We start from the raw sequence: 16,298 nt of genomic DNA, 5'->3' as shown, positions 1-16,298 counted from the left end.
CCCCTGGACTGAAAGCACTTGAGAGCTGACTGGAGGCGTCCCTAATAGCTGAATAACGTGACTGGTGGCCAAGCTCACCATGAAGAAGGCGACGGAACAAATGGCATCCGTGTGATGGAAAGCCATGTAAAATCTCTGCCCAGCTAGCCTGAGACCTCTGAGCCAGTGGGTTTTCGCAGGCCTGGACACAAATTAAATATATTGGTATTCGATGGTATGCAGCTGGAGCAAAACATTTCAGGTGAAAGAGGCCAGGGCTTAATCACCATTGGGGCTTCAGTGAGCAGTAACTGCTAGGTGTTCAGATGCTTCATGAAAAGCATAAAAGCCTGTGCTGCTCCTGGCTCCGCATCCTCCTCTCTTGCCTCCTTTTCCTCAAGGAGCAAGGTAAGCCCGAGTCCGCTCCATCTCTCCCCGTGGGCTGAACTGCTGTCATGGTGGTTACTCAGGCTGACACTTGGGCTGCCTCAGCCTGGCCCTACAACAGAACTGTTTGAGGGCTGCCACCTCTTTGCCTTTTGATGGTGGTGGCCTGGGAGAGGTGGGAAGGGAGGGGTTCTTTCAAGCAGAAGGGGATCAATGGGGCTCAGCCGCAGGGAGGTCTGCCCACCAGAATTTGCAGCTGCAGCACGTGCTCTCTAACCAACTGGACAAGCTCATCCAGTGCCTTCTTCAATGCAGCAGTGTTAGTTCTGGGGATGGAATGTGATCAGTCTTTCCACAGGCGCTTTACACCCACTGTGCTGGGCCCTATCTCAAAGGGGGTCAGCCTTCCCGTCCCACGCAACTTGGAGGGCACAGTGAGTGTTGTGGGAGCTGTAGGCACAGTGTGCATTTATAAGAGGTGATTTCTGAGATAGCTGTTCAACCCAGCCTGTTTGAGCTGGGTCCATTTCATCAATCTTTACCCATGCTATCGTACCAGGAAATGCAGGAGGAGGTCCTGGTGGAATCGGTAGTCAGTTAGGCAGGTCTTTGCTCCCAGTCCTTCAGATCTAGCCCTAGGGTGTTGTGCGCGTTAGTAAAATCAGCTGCAGGTTCTTTCTGGATGTGGAGCTCAAAATAGAGGTGCATGGCAGCAAAGTATATCTTCAGCGAGAGTGGAAGAAACAATAGACAGGCTGATGTTGGAGTCCGTGTTTCCTCCCTGCTCTGTGTTTCAGCTTTGCCTCCCTCACCGAGAGATGTCTTGCTTCAGACCCTGTCCCCCACGCCCCTGCGGAGCCTGTGGCCCAACCCCACTTGCAAGCAGCTGCAGCGAGCCCTGCGTCGCCCGCTGCGCTGACTCGACGGTGGCCATCGAGGCCTCCCTGGTGGTGGTGACCCTGCCGGGCCCCATCCTCACCTCTTTCCTGCAGAGCACAGCCGTGGGATCCTCTCTGTCAGCTGCTGTCGGGAGCTCCCTCAGCGCCGGGGGGGTTCCCATCTCTTCTGGGGGCTCCCTTGGTCTGGGGGGGTCAGGGCTGTGTCTGCCTATCCCCCGCTGCAGTCTGAACTGCTGAAGCCGGCGCATCATCCCCTTTGGAGCGGGAAGGAAGACGGGAACTCTGCAGCAGGAGTGTGGCCATGGCTTGCCGATGGGCTGGGTGTCCCCATCCCACCAGGCAGGAGGGACCTGCGCCCGCTTGCTCCTCACTGCATGGCAGGCCTCGCCGTGCCTCCCCTGGCTCCAATTTGCTCTGAGCTCCTTGAGAAAGGGCTCGTGCTTTTCTGCTTTGCTGAATCTCCTGCTGATGGGGAGAGGGTGCTGGAGTTAGGGACTGCTCTTGGTGGGCTGCGATTGCCACCAGGTAGAGCAGAATGGGAAAAGGCAAGCACTTTGTGTGGAGCTTCTCCTTGGGCAGCGGGCCATTTTCTTTGCCTCCCCGAACCCTGCAGACGTGTGTCTTGGTCTCTGCCCTGTGCCACCGCATTTTCTCCTTCTTATTAGAGACTTTGTGCAGCATAGCTGGAGACTCGTGGTGGTTTGTTTCCCCCCCGCCTCAGCTGGCCAACACCTCTGAAAAGAAGAGCAACTCGCCTCTGACTCAAGCTTACACTCAGTTGTGAATAGAGCTCCAAGCATTTATACTAGAGCAGCAAAAGTAAGCAACCAGGAAAGAGAAACACCAAAAATGAAAATGAAAGCCTTGTGATCATGGCCCTGTGATATCTCTCAGCCATGAGTGAGTTCCATCACTGAAAGCATTCAAGAGCTGACCTCATTTCTTCTGCCAGTGTGCCCAGCGCATCTTGCATGTACGCTTAGGAAGCCATGACTCTTCTCTTCCTGACCCGAGTAAGCCCTGGCAGAGGACAGAAGCAGGCTTATGAACTGGGCTGAGATGACAACATTAAAAAATGGATATGTGTGCTCAGCTGAGTTGTTGAGGGTGCCTTTGCAACATGCAAAGACACGTTGCCTTTCTGAGCATGAATCTCAGGCAGAGTCCTGGTATTTGGAAGTCAGGTTTATACCTCTTTTCCTTTTGCTGATGCTCTTTGCTACTCACAGGTGGTTTGGAGACAAAAAAGCACCAAAGCTGCTCAGCAGGAAAGCAAGGCCTCCTACATGCAAGCATGCAGCTAAGTACAAAGGAATATCCAGTCTCTCAGACGAGGCATTTCTCTCCTCCACGCTGCGCCACCAAACCCTCTCAGCAGTCATTGCTGATCGAGTTGCACAAACTTTGGGACAGGTGCACGTCTTCCTCTGACTGAACGCTGTTGCTTCTGCTTTCTCTCTTCCTCCATCTATTCCCAGCAGCAAGTGGAAATCCTTCTGCTAAGTGTTGTTCCTCTGCAGGAGACCTGGACGTCTGCATGCTAGGTCCCCTTGCAGGGGCTCCACGGGTGTCATTGTGTGGCTGCTTCCCACTTCTGCACAGCTAGAGGTTTTGTCAGCCCTGCCAAAGGGACACTGAGGTGATTAAGGACTTGGCTCATCTGTCATACAGAGAGAGGCTGGGACGGCTGGGGTTGCTTAGCCTGGGGAAGGGAAGGGAAGGGAAGGGAAGGGAAGGGAAGGGAAGGGAAGGGAAGGGAAGGGAAGGGAAGGGAAGGGAAGGGAAGGGAAGGGAAGGGAAGGGAAGGGAAGGGAAGGGAAGGGAAGGGAAGGGAAGGGAAGGGAAGGGAAGGGAAGGGAAGGGAAGGGAAGGGAAGGGAAGGGAAGGGAAGGGAAGGGAAGGGTGAGGAGGCACCTTATCCATGTCTCCAAATACCTGTGGTGGGAGGGATGACAGGCAGAGTAAAGGAGAACGCCATCTTCTTGTGAGATGTGCCCAGTGGGCGGGTAAAAAGCAATGGACACAGGTGGAAATACAAGAAATGCCACCCAGAGTAACCTTCCTTTACTGCGAGGATGGTAAAAGACCGTTGTCCCAATTGGTCAGATGTGAATGTTAATACAGGCCTTTTGATATGTCCTCTCAGCTGTTGTTCATAAACATCATATGAAAAATAGCCATTGCAATTTTCTCTTTTGTTGGTTTTGTGGGAATAATCTCCAGGGGGTGGGTACGGAGTGGAAAGGGGGAAAGCACTGGCTTTCGGGTCTGGGTGTAGGCAGTGTGGCTGCAAGATGGGGTTAGGGTGGGCATTTTGGTAGGGACCGGAGCATGCAGAGTCACGATCCTGGTCTTCGTAATTCCGTCTACTTGTAGCACTGCTGATGACAGAGTGGGAGTCTGTAAATACTGTGCCAACCCAAACCCTCCATACAAGCTCGCTGCCCAGATTGGGTTTTGACTGTCAGCACAGCAAAGAGCATTGCTTCCTTTGCTTTAAGCAACCCTGGAATCAGAGATGTGAGAAGCTTTGTACCCTTGAGACTCTTCAAGTCTAGTTGTGAGAGGCTCCCTGTGTTTCCCTTGGCCCACAAGTTGCAAAAGTTGCAAAAGAAATGAGGGTGTCTCAGTTCTTGGTTACCAGGAACATCGTTACACCCAATTCCAGTAAACTTCAGGTTGTCTCTGCAGGGCCGGAGACTGGACAAAATCAGTCAGCACTGGGGGCGTAGGGTCTCTGAGACACACAGTCTTGATTGTTAAATGGAGTATTTCAAACCAAGTTAGTGTGTCTGTTTTCAGGAAAGAATGCTGTAGAGGAACTAATGCTGTGCTCTGAACACAGGCATTGTAAATACCAGTGTCCCCTCTGAAGGGGAAGAAACCCCCCATTTGACCAGCCAGCACTGGAGAGATGGGAAAAAATGGAGGAGGCTGGAGAGCAAATTCATTCCAGTGTGACTTTGAGACATTATATAAAGAACAGACATCCTCCCACTGTACCCCTGCATTGGGTTTGCATGGCAAGGCTTTGGTAGCGGCGGGGCTACAGGCCCCCCTTCTGTAAGAAGATGTCAGAATCTTTCCCCGTGTCTGACAGGGCCAATGCCAGCCGGCTCCAAGACAGATCCACCGCCAGCCAAGGATGAGCCTATCTGTAACAGTGGTAGCGCCTCTGTGATAACACATTCAAGAAGGCAGGAAAAAATACCAACTGCACAATTGCAGCCAGAGAGAGGAGCGAGAAGATGTGAGAGAAACACACATCTGGTGCAGACACCAAGGTCAGCGAAGAAGGAGGGGAGGAGGTGCTCTAGGTGCTGGAGCGGGGATTCCCCTGCAGCCTGTGGTGAAGATCATGGCGACGCAGACTGTCCCCTCTGCAGCCCATGGTGGTCCTCAGTGGAGCAGATATCCACCTGCAGCCCGTGGAGGACACCTTGCTGGAGCAGATGGATGCCCAAAGGGGACTGTGACCCTGTGGGAAGCTTGTGCGGGAGCAGGCTCTTGGCAGGACCTGTGACCCCGTGGAGAGAGGAGCCCATGCTGGAGCAGGTTTTCTGGCAGGACCTGTGGTCCCGCAGGGGACACACGCTGGGGCAGTCTGTTCCTGAAAAACTGGCCCCTGTGGAAAGGGCCAGGACCCGTGCTGGCGCAGTTCATGAAGATCTGCAGCCCATGGGAAGGACTCACACTGGAGAAGTTTCTGGAGCGCTATCTCCTGTGAGAGGGACCCCATGCTGGAGCAGGGGAAGAGCGTGAAGAGTCCTCCCGCTGTTTTGCCCATGACTGTAATTGCTGAGGGACCTCTCTGTCCTTATCTCAAGCTTTTTGTTATATTTTTTGTCCCCTCTCTAGCTGAGGAGGGGAGTGATAGGGCGTCCCGCCGGGCTCAACCCACCCCAACCCCAAATCGCCTACTCGTGTATGCCTTGGTCCCCACCGTGGCCATTCTCGATCTTCATCTTTACCCTGCCACAGCAGAACACGCTTTCCTTGCCAGTTGCAAGCAGCAACTCCACCACAGTGAGCTACCTCACCAGGAAGAATATAATATGCTGCCCCCTGCTGCTCGGTCACAACAGTCCAGGGTTGCATAAGGCCGGGCTTACAGGACCTGTGGCTCCTCGTGGAGCCTAGCAGCAAGGCAGGGCCTGGAGAGCAGGCAGAGGTGCTGGGCCTGCCCGGGGGTGGGGGGAAGGCAGGTGACCGCCAAGAGCTGCGCTGTGTGGACGCCGGCAGGAGGGCAGTACCCCCGGTCAGGGCACCCTGGCTCAGCGCTGGGTGCTAGCTGCCCCGCGGAGGCAGCGAGGCCCAGCTAAAGGGAATCCCGCCTGCGTTGGCCGGAAATCGAACCCGGGTCAACTGCTTGGAAGGCAGCTATGCTCACCACTATACCACCAACACACCTGTTACTGCGGCCTCCTAACCGCAACTCCTGCTCCTCCCCTTCACCCACTCTCGGCCTCTGCTGCCCCGCGCCACGGCTGGCCACCTCCTCCCACCCCCTGCGCACACGCTGCCACAACCTCCTACAAAGCACGTGCGCTTTTCTTGGCTAGAAAACCTCAAGCTGCACTAGCCACCGACTAGGGGAGATCAGCATCAGCGACTGCCCGGCGATGGAGCAGGACACTGGGCAAACCGGGACTGACCTCCAGGCACGGACTCTGCACAGGCTCCACGGGACCCCCTGGTGTGCACGTCGGCGGTCGGGGGGAGCGGGGGTGTCCCAGCACTGATCTCCGGTCCTAAGCAGCCGGGGAGGAAGGAAAGGATCGGGATGTCTGTCTTGTTCATGCTTGTATGAGGGCTGCTGGTGCTTCCGGGGGTGCTGCCAACGCTGCCGCTCCCCATCTGCCTTCATACGTGTGCCAGCTGGGCATGTACTATGAAAGTCTGAGCATGCTTGTGTGTGTCTACCTGCAGTGGCATGAGCGTAGCCAAACACCCACCCAGCTGCTCACTGCTTTCCCCGCCTTGAGTGGGACGCAGAGCATAGAAAGTAGGATGAGGAAGCCTCCAGGTCAGGATAAACACAAAGACACGCCTTAGCAAAAACCGTTCTGGGTAAAACAGATTCCGTTTGGGGGAAATAAATTTATTGCCAATTGAAATAGATTCACATAGTGAGAAACAACAAGACAAACAAAACCCACCAACTTCCCTCCCTCTTACCCAGGCTCAGCTTCACTCCCTCACTCCAGGCTCCTCTGTCCAACCACGCGGCACAGGGGGGATGCATTTTCCCTCTGCTCTTTCTGACACTATTTTTTTTTTTATACCTCCTCTCTCTGTCTGAGCATTTTCTGTCCTTTCTGGATTATGTTTTCATAGATGCCACAAACGATGGCTCAGCTGTGTCCTGTAGTTGGACTGCTGTGGAGCTGGAACCAGCCGTGTGCAGGGCATGAGATGGTATCGACTATGAAATGAAGACAAGCACCTAGGGCAAGCGGTATTCCTGTGGATGGCCCGTCACACGCAGAGCCAGAGGGGACCTCACAGTCAACATCCAAGCGAGCTTCTGGCCCACCAAGTACTCGGGTAGGAGGCAGCTCACCTGCAGATACCCATGCTGTGCTGCTGCTGATAGCCCACAAAGCACTCAGACAAGGAGAACTTCTGGCAGAGGCCACTCTCAATTGGTTTTGGAGGGTCATGGCCTGGCAAGGGAAGGAGCAACTCATCCTGGAGCTCCATCACAGGTGCCACAAACTTGGCTGATGGCTCAGTGTTATCCAGCTGGGTCCAGCACAGGGCAGCCCCTTACCCCTTCTCACAGAGGCCACCCTGCAGCATCCCCGCTGCCCTCCATACCGGTGCCTGGCCACATACAGCGCCCATTGGGAATACCTGCTCGGACCTGCTCCTGGCTGGACCTGCGAGTGGGCATGGCAGCAAACAGACTAGGATGGAGAAAGCCACCAGATGGCCAAGTTTACCGCACTGGTCTTTCCCAAACTAGCACCAGTCTTGTCCTCCTCCCCACCTGCAGACCTCCTCCCCACCTGCTTGTGGCTGGGAAATTGGGATTGAGCTGCCTGATGGGAAGACAGACACACCCGTGTCCCCAGGACACCCACTGCCTGGTGGGAGGAGCTCTGCCTGCTGCTCCTACCTGTCTCTGCCTTGCTGAGGGTGACTGCTGGCTGCTAAGAAAGCAAAGGAGAAAGAAGGCCTGAGGACAGAGAGAAGGGGCTGAGGGTGTGGGAGGGACACGGCCCTGCTTTCCCAAAGAGCTAGAGCAGAGCAGGTTAAAACTTGCTGAAGGAAGCAAGGCAGAGGCAGTGCCTGTCAGGAGCAGGGGGGAAAAGAGCATCTCGCTAGCAGAGGATGGTTTCGATCCATCGACCTCTGGGTTATGGGCCCAGCACGCTTCCGCTGCGCCACTCTGCTTCCTGTGGCCCCTTTGCCTGCGCCCTCCCACAGTGGTGGATGATGCCCCCTGGCACTGCCAGCACCAGTGCCTGTCCTCAGGTCCCCTTCCCTTCCTCCTGCCTGTGCTCTGCACATGCTTTTCCGAAGTAAGTTGAGTTCTCTGTATCAACTTTCTACGAAATTTTGGGCCCTCGCCAGGGACACCTGGCTCACCCCAAACTCTGTCATGTAGATGACTTTTGAACCAAGACTCTGTTATTTTATTTCATCCCCCTCTGGACCCACTTCTGGGGTCTGTGTGGGCTGTCCTCCCACTTCTGAGGTGGTTGGGTCCCCTTCTGAGAGCAGTTTGTCCTGCTTTCTGGGATAGTTTGCCCCCCTCTGGCATTGGTTTAATGCTCTTGGGACCGTATACGTGCATGTAAGCGATCTATCATAATCTGCTGTTATATTATCGATAAGTTCGCGTTACTAGGAATAAGTTTGTAGTAACCTGTGTGTATTATATATACAGACGTTGCTGTTGTTATTGAGTGCTGCTATTATTGTCACTGTTATTGATTGTTGCTATAATTTATTGTCGTTATTGTTTGCTGATAATAATTTGCAATAGCTTGCAATATATATATTTGCTTTATTAATCATAGGTATACTTGCTAGTGATGTTTTTTGTAGTATTTGTGAAATCTGTAATAAAGAAAAGAAATTTTGAGGATGAAGCCTCCATTTCCTTGGGTATTACGGAATCCTACAAACACACAGTCGCAATCTGTGCACAGCCACAGGCCAAGTAACCCTTTAGGTCGTGATGGCATGGACAGCTCAGTGACACCAACAGCTTTGGCCAGCTAAACTGCACCTAGAACTGCATTCACCCTATTAGAAGATCTTTATTCTACATGCTGTGAATTCAGTGTGACTTCAGGCACTGAAGTCTCTTTCAGTAGGATCCAGCTTCCTCCTGTCTTTGTTCCACCTCCTTATCTCCCTTACTAGACAAAAGAAAAGAAGCGATAATAATTGTTGGACCTTCTAGTGGGCCTGAGTCATGGCACCCATCCTGCTTCTGCCCCGTGCACAAAACCTGTGCAGGGCTTATAAAAAAGCCCTGCAGACGTGTGCCTTGGTCTCTGCCCTATACCACCGCATTTGCTCCTTCTCATTAAAGACTTTGTGCAGCATAGCTGGAGACTCGTGGTGGTTTGTTCTCCCCCCGCCTTGGCTGGCCAACACCGCTGAAAGGAAGAAGGAGAACCTGCTCTCTCCCATGACGGTGAGTCTGCCCCCACGCGTGGGGCACTCCCAGCTGTGGGTGGAGCTCCCTGAGCCGGAGCACCAAAAATAAGCAAGCAGGCAAGGGAAAGTCACAAACGCCTCAGAGCAACGGAGAGAGCAAGAAGCACTGGACAGAATTGGAAATACAAGTACTGCCACAAACAGTGGTGGTCAAAGATGGGAAACGTGTGCCCAGGGAGGTTGCAGAGTCTCCATCTCTGGAGATGTGCAGCATCCAACCAGACAAAGGATGAAAAACGGCCTCTACTTGGCCTTGCTTTGAGCTGGGCTCAGACTGCATCGTGTCTCCACCCTGTCTGCTGTGTGATTCTCTGAGCCCCTGCTGGAGGCCCTCCTCCAGGAGCAGCCATCAAGCAGAAGTCAGCAGAGAGGGGGCGCTGGCCATTTCTGACGAAAGCTGCAGGGACTTGGTGGGCACAGGGTAGAAGGGTCACTGATGTCAGTGCCAGTGCTGCAAGCACAGGAAAAGAAGGAAGATGTGAGTGCATCAAAGAATTGACCCAAGAGCAAGTCAAGGGAATTGGGTATAAGCATGGTGAGGGAGCCAAAAGGACCAGGCCCCACTGAGGTTTGCACTCAGATCGCTGGATTCAGAGGCCAGAGTGCTTACCATTACACCATGGGACCCCCTGGATGGCTCATTTTGGTCACCCTCGCTCAGCCAAATCCCCCTGGCCAAGCCTGGCAGTCTCTCTGTCTCCCTGCCCATCACCAAGTATAGCCTCTCTACAGGGCCACCAAGCGTTCTCTGCTCATTTCACCTTTGGAGGGACTGCAGACCTCTTTGGGCAAGCCTGGTATGCCCTCTCTTGCAAGACCCAGGCTGTGAACCCCTTGCTTTTCCCTAATTAAACCTGGTTATGAAGTTTCCAGTAGAACCTCTTCAACGTTGCACCTCACAGGGTACATTCATGGACCAGTCATCGGTTGTTCGATGCCTGCACTTGCCATCTCTTCTCCACTTGGAGATGGAAAGGGACTCTTGATCAGGGAGTGGAGCCATAGGAGGAGGGGGAAGGGACAACCTGCCAGCAGAAGAAGACGTAAGAAAGCCTGGAGCCAGACTGAAGAGATATCTGTTTGCATTGTCCAGGAATTGAAGCCGCGTCAACTGCTTGGAAGGCAGCTGTGCTCAGCACAAGTCCACCAACGCACCTGTGTGCAGTGCTGCCTCCTGCTCCTCCAGATCAGAGCCTGGCTGGCCTCCTGCTTCCAGCCTCACACAGACTCACTTCCTCCTGAAATCACACCCCCACCCCCTGCCACACCCCCACCTCCCCCCATGGCAGGACATCTGAGATGCCTGGCTGAGGACAAGGCACTGGGAGCTGCCACCATAGCTCCTGGTGTTACGCCTCTCAAGGCTTCTGGAAGGCTGGCACCAGGTGCCCGTCATGCTCCGTGCAGGTTGCAACTGCAAATCTTTGAGTGAAGGCTGGCACTGGAACTCCCCGGGAGCTGGGTGTCATTGCAGAGGGCACGTGATGAGCAGGGCAGAGACAGCTGGAGCAGGTAGTTGTGGCCGAGTGGTGAAGGCGATGGACTAGAAATCCATTGGGGTTTCCCCGCGCAGGTTCGAATCCTGCCAACTACGGGGCACAGTCCCCTTTTGGTCTCCCTGCAACTGACCAGGCTGCAGCTGTGGGACTCGGCTCCATGTACCTGGTGCCCAGGGAGACAGTAAAACCCCTTGCCTGCAGCACTTGTCCGTGCCCCTCCCCTGAAATTCCTGCATGAATGGGAAATCCTGCTCCCTCCCCTGAAATTCCTGCACGAGTGGGAAATCCTGCTCCCGTTGACAAGGTAGGCAAGTTGAGGGCAGAGAACGGACCAGTACTGAGTATGAGCCACGAAACAGAGGGCCGCTGTTGTTGCTTCTTGAGCAGAACTTCAGAGCCTCTTCTCACCTGACACGCCAAGCAGCACAGCCCCAGCAGCTGTCTTCCCTATCCCTGAAACTACAGCAGCTCACCTCCAAAGACAGCCTGCACAACATGGCCCTCGGTGCTAAAGATGAAGGGAAGACACCTCATGGATCGGAGATCCTGCCAGCACTCACAAAGTGCCCCTCACTTTAGGTCTCACTAAGGCGGACCGGTGTGGAGCAGCAGCCAAGCTGGGGGAAGAGAAGGGGCCAGCACCGAATACGAGCTGCAGAAGAGGTGCTTCTTTGCACACCAGTGGACCTCACTGCTAACGATGAAGGGCAGACACGTCAGAGATCTGCGATCTTGCCTGCGGTCCTGGGGATGTTCTGCCTGAGCCGTTCCTGGTCCTTGCACACATGGACAAACTTTCCCAGGGGCTTTCACAAATTTTCCTTCAGGACAAAAAGATGAGAGGTGGGTCTCTTCTGTCTCTTCCTCTTCGGGAAAAGAGGTGGAAGTGCAAGAGAGCAGATGGTGACCGTGGCATCAGGAAACCACCCCCCGCCATCACAGACCTCGATGGGTGGGACAGAGGAGAGCCGGAGGCTTCCCAGGGGACTTCTTTCAGTCCCGTACCCAGCTGCTCCCAACAGAGCGGCAGCAGAGGAGAAGGTGCTGGCAGCCTGCCTGGGTGGTGCAGCATCTTAAAGAAAAGGGAAACTCTGAGGGGCACACGCAGCGAGAGCCTGGAGAAAGAGAAGAGAAAAGCCTATTGCTGGTGCATGGTCCGTTCCCCGCAGCCGTGCCACTGAGGGCCAGGGAAGCATTGCAAGGGAAAAAAAAGATCAGAGAATTGTCGGTATGAATGAAGAAGGGAAGGGACAATGGAGAGGGCACCAGAGCTGAGCCATGGGCCTCTTGATCTGCAGTGAAGAACTTTCCTCTGAGTAACAGCTCCTGCAGCAGACCACAGCTGTGGCCTGCAGCTGGGGCCACACTCCCCATGCTCACATCGGTGCCCACATCCCAGGCCTCTCCATCCTGCTTTTGCTTTTCTCTCCTCTGCCTGGCTGCTGCATGCTCTGGCCTGTGGATGGGTCGGGGAACCAGCAAACACTAGCCCAAAAATGCAAGCTTCAGCACTGCCACCTCGTCCCTCACCCTCACCAAGACGCTCTACCAGCTCAGCGTGCCCAGAGCCCAGATGCCTTGCAGCATCTAAGACTGGCTGCCACCCACTTCAGCTGGGCCAGCCCTGCCCTGGGGCAACTGGGAGCCACCTGCACGCCAGCAGTGTTGGGCAGGACAGGAATGGCATCAGGTTCAGAGAGAAGGGGTTTCTCTGGCTCTTTGGCACCCTGCATGGTGGCAGGGGCAGCCCTCGGCTGTTGGGCAGCAGCAAGGGCAAGACTGCGCCAGGAGGGAGGACACGCTAGGAGCTGTGGGGGAGCACAGCACAGCACAGGCAGGGAAAGGGGGAAAGGCTCTTGCAGCCTGTGTGAAAGGAAAGGTGCTAAGTGCTATGCAACTTGCTTAGAGGAACAAACACTGACTAGGGCTAAGAGCTTTTACCTCAGGGTCAATGTGACTGAAGACTTAATCTAAACCGGCTCTCACTGACGGAGAACTGCTCATACAGACAATAAAAAACCAGGAGATCTGTCTTTCAGAAAACCCCCAGGCATATAACCATAGCCATAACAGCAATGGGCCTGAATCTGATACAAAGCCCCTTCACCTACACGGGACATTAGTTTAGAAGAATGAGGATTAACACCCCACTGACCATACATCCACACACCCTGTTCCGGGATGAGCACAGGGCGATTTTGCGAGCAAGAATAACTGATTTGCCCACCCCTTCACATGAGTAATTTGACTGGGCAACACAACTGTATTGGAAACATATATAACCCCTGTTTTCCTCTATAGCCGGTCCGCCCTGCGTTAGGCTGGGGCACCGCTCTGCGCAGAGCTAAAACAGGAGAATCAATTCCCTTGGTAATTCTATGCTAATCATCCTTGTCTCACTCCTCGGCCAGCAAGGAACTGACTTTTACACAACGTACAGTCCGGCAGCCTCTGGAGAGCTGGATTTCTGGGCAGGGTTGCAGCCCTCGTGAGCTCTCTGGAGAGCACCTCCTCTCCACCCTGCCAAGCAACAAGGTGCCCCCTTGCTCTGGGGTTTCCTTCCCTTCCTCCAGAGCCAGCTCAGGTGGTCAAAGAGACAGACCCCGTGCAGGGTTACGGGCAGGAGGTGTGGGGAGAAGGGTAAAGCAAGGTCCTTGAGCTACCCAGCCCAGGCGCAAATGAGGTGAACTTTGCAGGAAGACAATTTTCCACCCCAGGTGAGGGCACAGGTAAGAGGAAGGGACGGAGGCCTGAGCGCTGGCAATGCCAGGGAGCATCAGGCAGGGCTGTGGGAGGTCCAGCTGAAGCGCTGTAGGGAGCAGAGTGGCGCAGCGGAAGCATGCTGGGCCCACGACCCAGAGGTCGATGGATCGAAACCATCCTGTGCTAATGGGCTTATTAAAGCTAGAGCCTCCTGATAGGCTTAGTTTTAACCTGCAGTGCTCTAGCTCTTTGGGAAAGCAGGGCCCTCCCGCACCTTCAGCCCCTTCTCTCTGTCCTCACGCCTTCTTTCTCCCTTGCTTTCTTAGCAGCCAGCACCCCCAAAGTCCAAAGTCACCCTCAGCAAGGCAGACGGGTAGGTGTGGAGCAGCAGGCAGAGCACAGCGCAGAGCTCCCCCCACCAGGCAGTGGGTGTCCTGGCGACCCAGGTCTTTCGGTCATCCCATCAGGCAGCTCAATTCCAACTTCCAGCCACAAGCAGGGACCTCCAGGACTCTGCAGGTGGGGAGGAGGACAAGACTGGTGCTAGTTTGGAAAAGACCAGTGTGATCAGCTTGGCCATCTGGTGGCTTTCTCCATCCTAGTCTGTTTGCTGCCAAAAAATACAGGAGACTTGTCTTTCAAATAAGCCCCCAGGCATGGACCTGAATCTGATATAAAGCCCCTTCACCTACACAGGATATTGGTTTAGAGCAATGAGGATTGTTCTTCAATTGCTTCAGGTTGGTTTAGAGCAATGAGGATTGTTCTTCAATTGCTGCAGGGTGGCCTCTGTGGAAGAGGTAAGGGGCTGCCCTGTGCTGGTTCCGTCTGCCTCCACAACACTGAGCCAGCAGCCAAGTTTGATGCATGGATAGCACGTGTGATGGAGCTCCAGGAAAAGAGCTCCCTTGCCAGGCCATGACCTTTCAATTGCAATGACCCTTCAAAAGCGATTGAGAGTGGCCTCTGCCAGAAGTTCTCCTTGTCTGAGTGCTTCACGAGCTGTCAGCAGCAACACGGCATAGGTATCTGCAGGTGAGCTGCCTCCCACCTGGGTACTTGGTGGGCCAGAGGGTCTCTTGGATGTTGACTGTGGGGTCCCCTCTGGCTCTGCAGGTGGTGGGCCATCCACAGGAATACCACTTGCCCTAGGTGCTTGTCTTCATTTCATGGTGGATGCCACTGTGGTATAAACTGCATGGTATATCTTTTTATATCTGAGCACTTCTTGGTCCAAAGGAAGTGGACAGCCCACCAGAGGGAGATCTGAGAACGTGGGTCAAAAATGGCCATCAGGCAATCACAAAGCAGTATGAGAACCCATGGGGAACGACGCTGTCAAAAGTTGCCTCTTCCGGGTATGTAGTGAGTGGGGGCTTCCTTGCCTGACGTGCTTCTGGGTACACGGGTAGGGTGGACTGGTCCTGGCAGCCAATCACAGGTCTGCCTGAGAGCAGGTGGGTATGAAGGGGTCAAGAAATGGCTGTCAGCCAGTCACAGAGCAGCATGAAAATATCTTGGTAATGGTCTGTAACAAGAAAACGCAGCTGAAAAACTGGTGCCACCTGTGTACGCGGGGGAAGGTACTTCCTGGTCAGATGGACACCATCACTCGTCAGTGATGGCATGGGCATTCACCAAAGCGATCATCCACCACCAAAACCAGCAGCGGCGCAAGGCAGACTTTAGACCAGGAACTGGTAATGGGTAGAATCCGGCCAAACAAATTGCTGACGGGCGTGCAGCACGCAATGTGGCAGATGCTCATATTTGACCAAATTATATAAACCAAGAAACCTGTGCTAGAAAATATCCACCTAGCCTATGCACACATCATACCATAGGGCAGGTGATTGTTACCCTAGCATTGCCTGCTTTTTGCTCACCGATTGCTGGGCTAATACTAGACAAGTGTACAAGATATAGACATATCCAGTGCCTAAGAAGAAACCCGGGCTGGTTGACCTGACCCTCGTTTCAACCAAAGGGCTCACCATGCAACCACATGTTAGCCCGGGACAGCGTGAATGTGACTGCGACTGGGGCAGACTCCAACGGTGTTACCTCAGTGTTATGCCCTGTGGTATTCCCAACTGTATTGGCTTCATATGGCAAGGTTTTGGAAGTGTCTGGGGTAGGGGATGCTGCAGAGTGCCCTCTGTGAGAAGAGATAAGGGGCTGCCCTGTGTCAGGCACAGCTCCACAGCGGACCCACCACACAAGACAGCTGAGCCATTGACGCGCGGAAACAAACCCTGCAACTCGAATAGAGTTATAAAGCAGGTATGTTTATTGCGGCGCCGGGTGCAAGGGGGATTTCTCCTCCTAACTTGCACACCCTTAGGCTAAACCCGTAGTTATTTATAAGGTAAATCATACATATGCAAACTATGGGATGGGCTAATACAATTAGTTCTAACAATAGGTGTGACTATGTTAATTATTTCCGGAGCCTCATTATAATAAGTCTCATCCTTCAGGCATGTGCGTATCTTCTCCTGGTGTTTTTCTTTGGGGGGGCGTCTTAGGGAGTAAGTTCCACGATCACTGAACCGATTCGATTGTTTTGCTGATAGAGGCCATAAAAGTCTCTTGCTATCTTCCTGTAATCGATCAGGATGTTCCGCTTGTCTTCTGCGTGGTCTGGCAGGGGTCGTAAAGTCTCTGGTTATCTTCTCCTGTTATCAGTCAGGATGTTCCCATTTGCTTGCGAAGTGTTCCTTCAAGGCTGAGGCCCGCCTCCGCTATTTGGGAAATTCTTTGGTTTTTTTCCTCCCCTCCAAGGTTGAGATATACGTCCCTGTCATGGTTAATCCCTCTGTTTTCTGTTTCACCATCATCAAAGTTTGTGGCCCCTCTGTGAAAGATATTCCAGAAAGGGCAGAAAATGCCAGACAGGGAGAGGGGGAAGGAACAAAACAAGGAGGAAGAGCAGAGGGAAGATGCACCCTGCTTGGGCAGATAAAGGAGTCTGGTGTGAAGGAGTAAAGTTGATCCAGGGACAGAGGAGAGGAAAGGCGATGCTCTGCATTTGTCAAATAATTGGCAAATCTATTTATTTGTTTGTTTGTTTGTTTATTTCCCCAGTCAAGCCTGATTTGCCCACAAGAGTTTTTGCTAAGGCATTTCCCTCTGTTTATCTTGACCCATGAGC

The 16,298-nt window shown here is 53.7% G+C and overlaps 3 non-coding genes across 3 annotated transcripts; 1 reads left to right on the top strand and 2 right to left on the bottom strand.

Annotated features, from left to right (window-relative positions):
- Positions 1-5,600: 5,600 nt before the first annotated feature.
- On the bottom strand, positions 5,601-5,672 carry TRNAG-UCC (transfer RNA glycine (anticodon UCC)). The gene has a single exon. It is a non-coding gene; the product is annotated as a tRNA-Gly (tRNA).
- A 1,920-nt stretch (positions 5,673-7,592) lies between these two features.
- TRNAM-CAU (transfer RNA methionine (anticodon CAU)) lies at positions 7,593-7,664 on the bottom strand. Its single transcript has one exon. It is a non-coding gene; the product is annotated as a tRNA-Met (tRNA).
- A 2,790-nt stretch (positions 7,665-10,454) lies between these two features.
- On the top strand, positions 10,455-10,536 carry TRNAS-AGA (transfer RNA serine (anticodon AGA)). Its single transcript has one exon. It is a non-coding gene; the product is annotated as a tRNA-Ser (tRNA).
- Positions 10,537-16,298: the final 5,762 nt, after the last annotated feature.

Source organism: Numenius arquata, chromosome 11 (assembly GCF_964106895.1).
Source record: "Numenius arquata chromosome 11, bNumArq3.hap1.1, whole genome shotgun sequence".
In the NCBI taxonomy this organism is placed as follows: domain Eukaryota; kingdom Metazoa; phylum Chordata; class Aves; order Charadriiformes; family Scolopacidae; genus Numenius; species Numenius arquata.
Note: the sequence above shows the minus strand (reverse complement) of the source record. Positions and strands in the feature narration are given on the sequence as shown.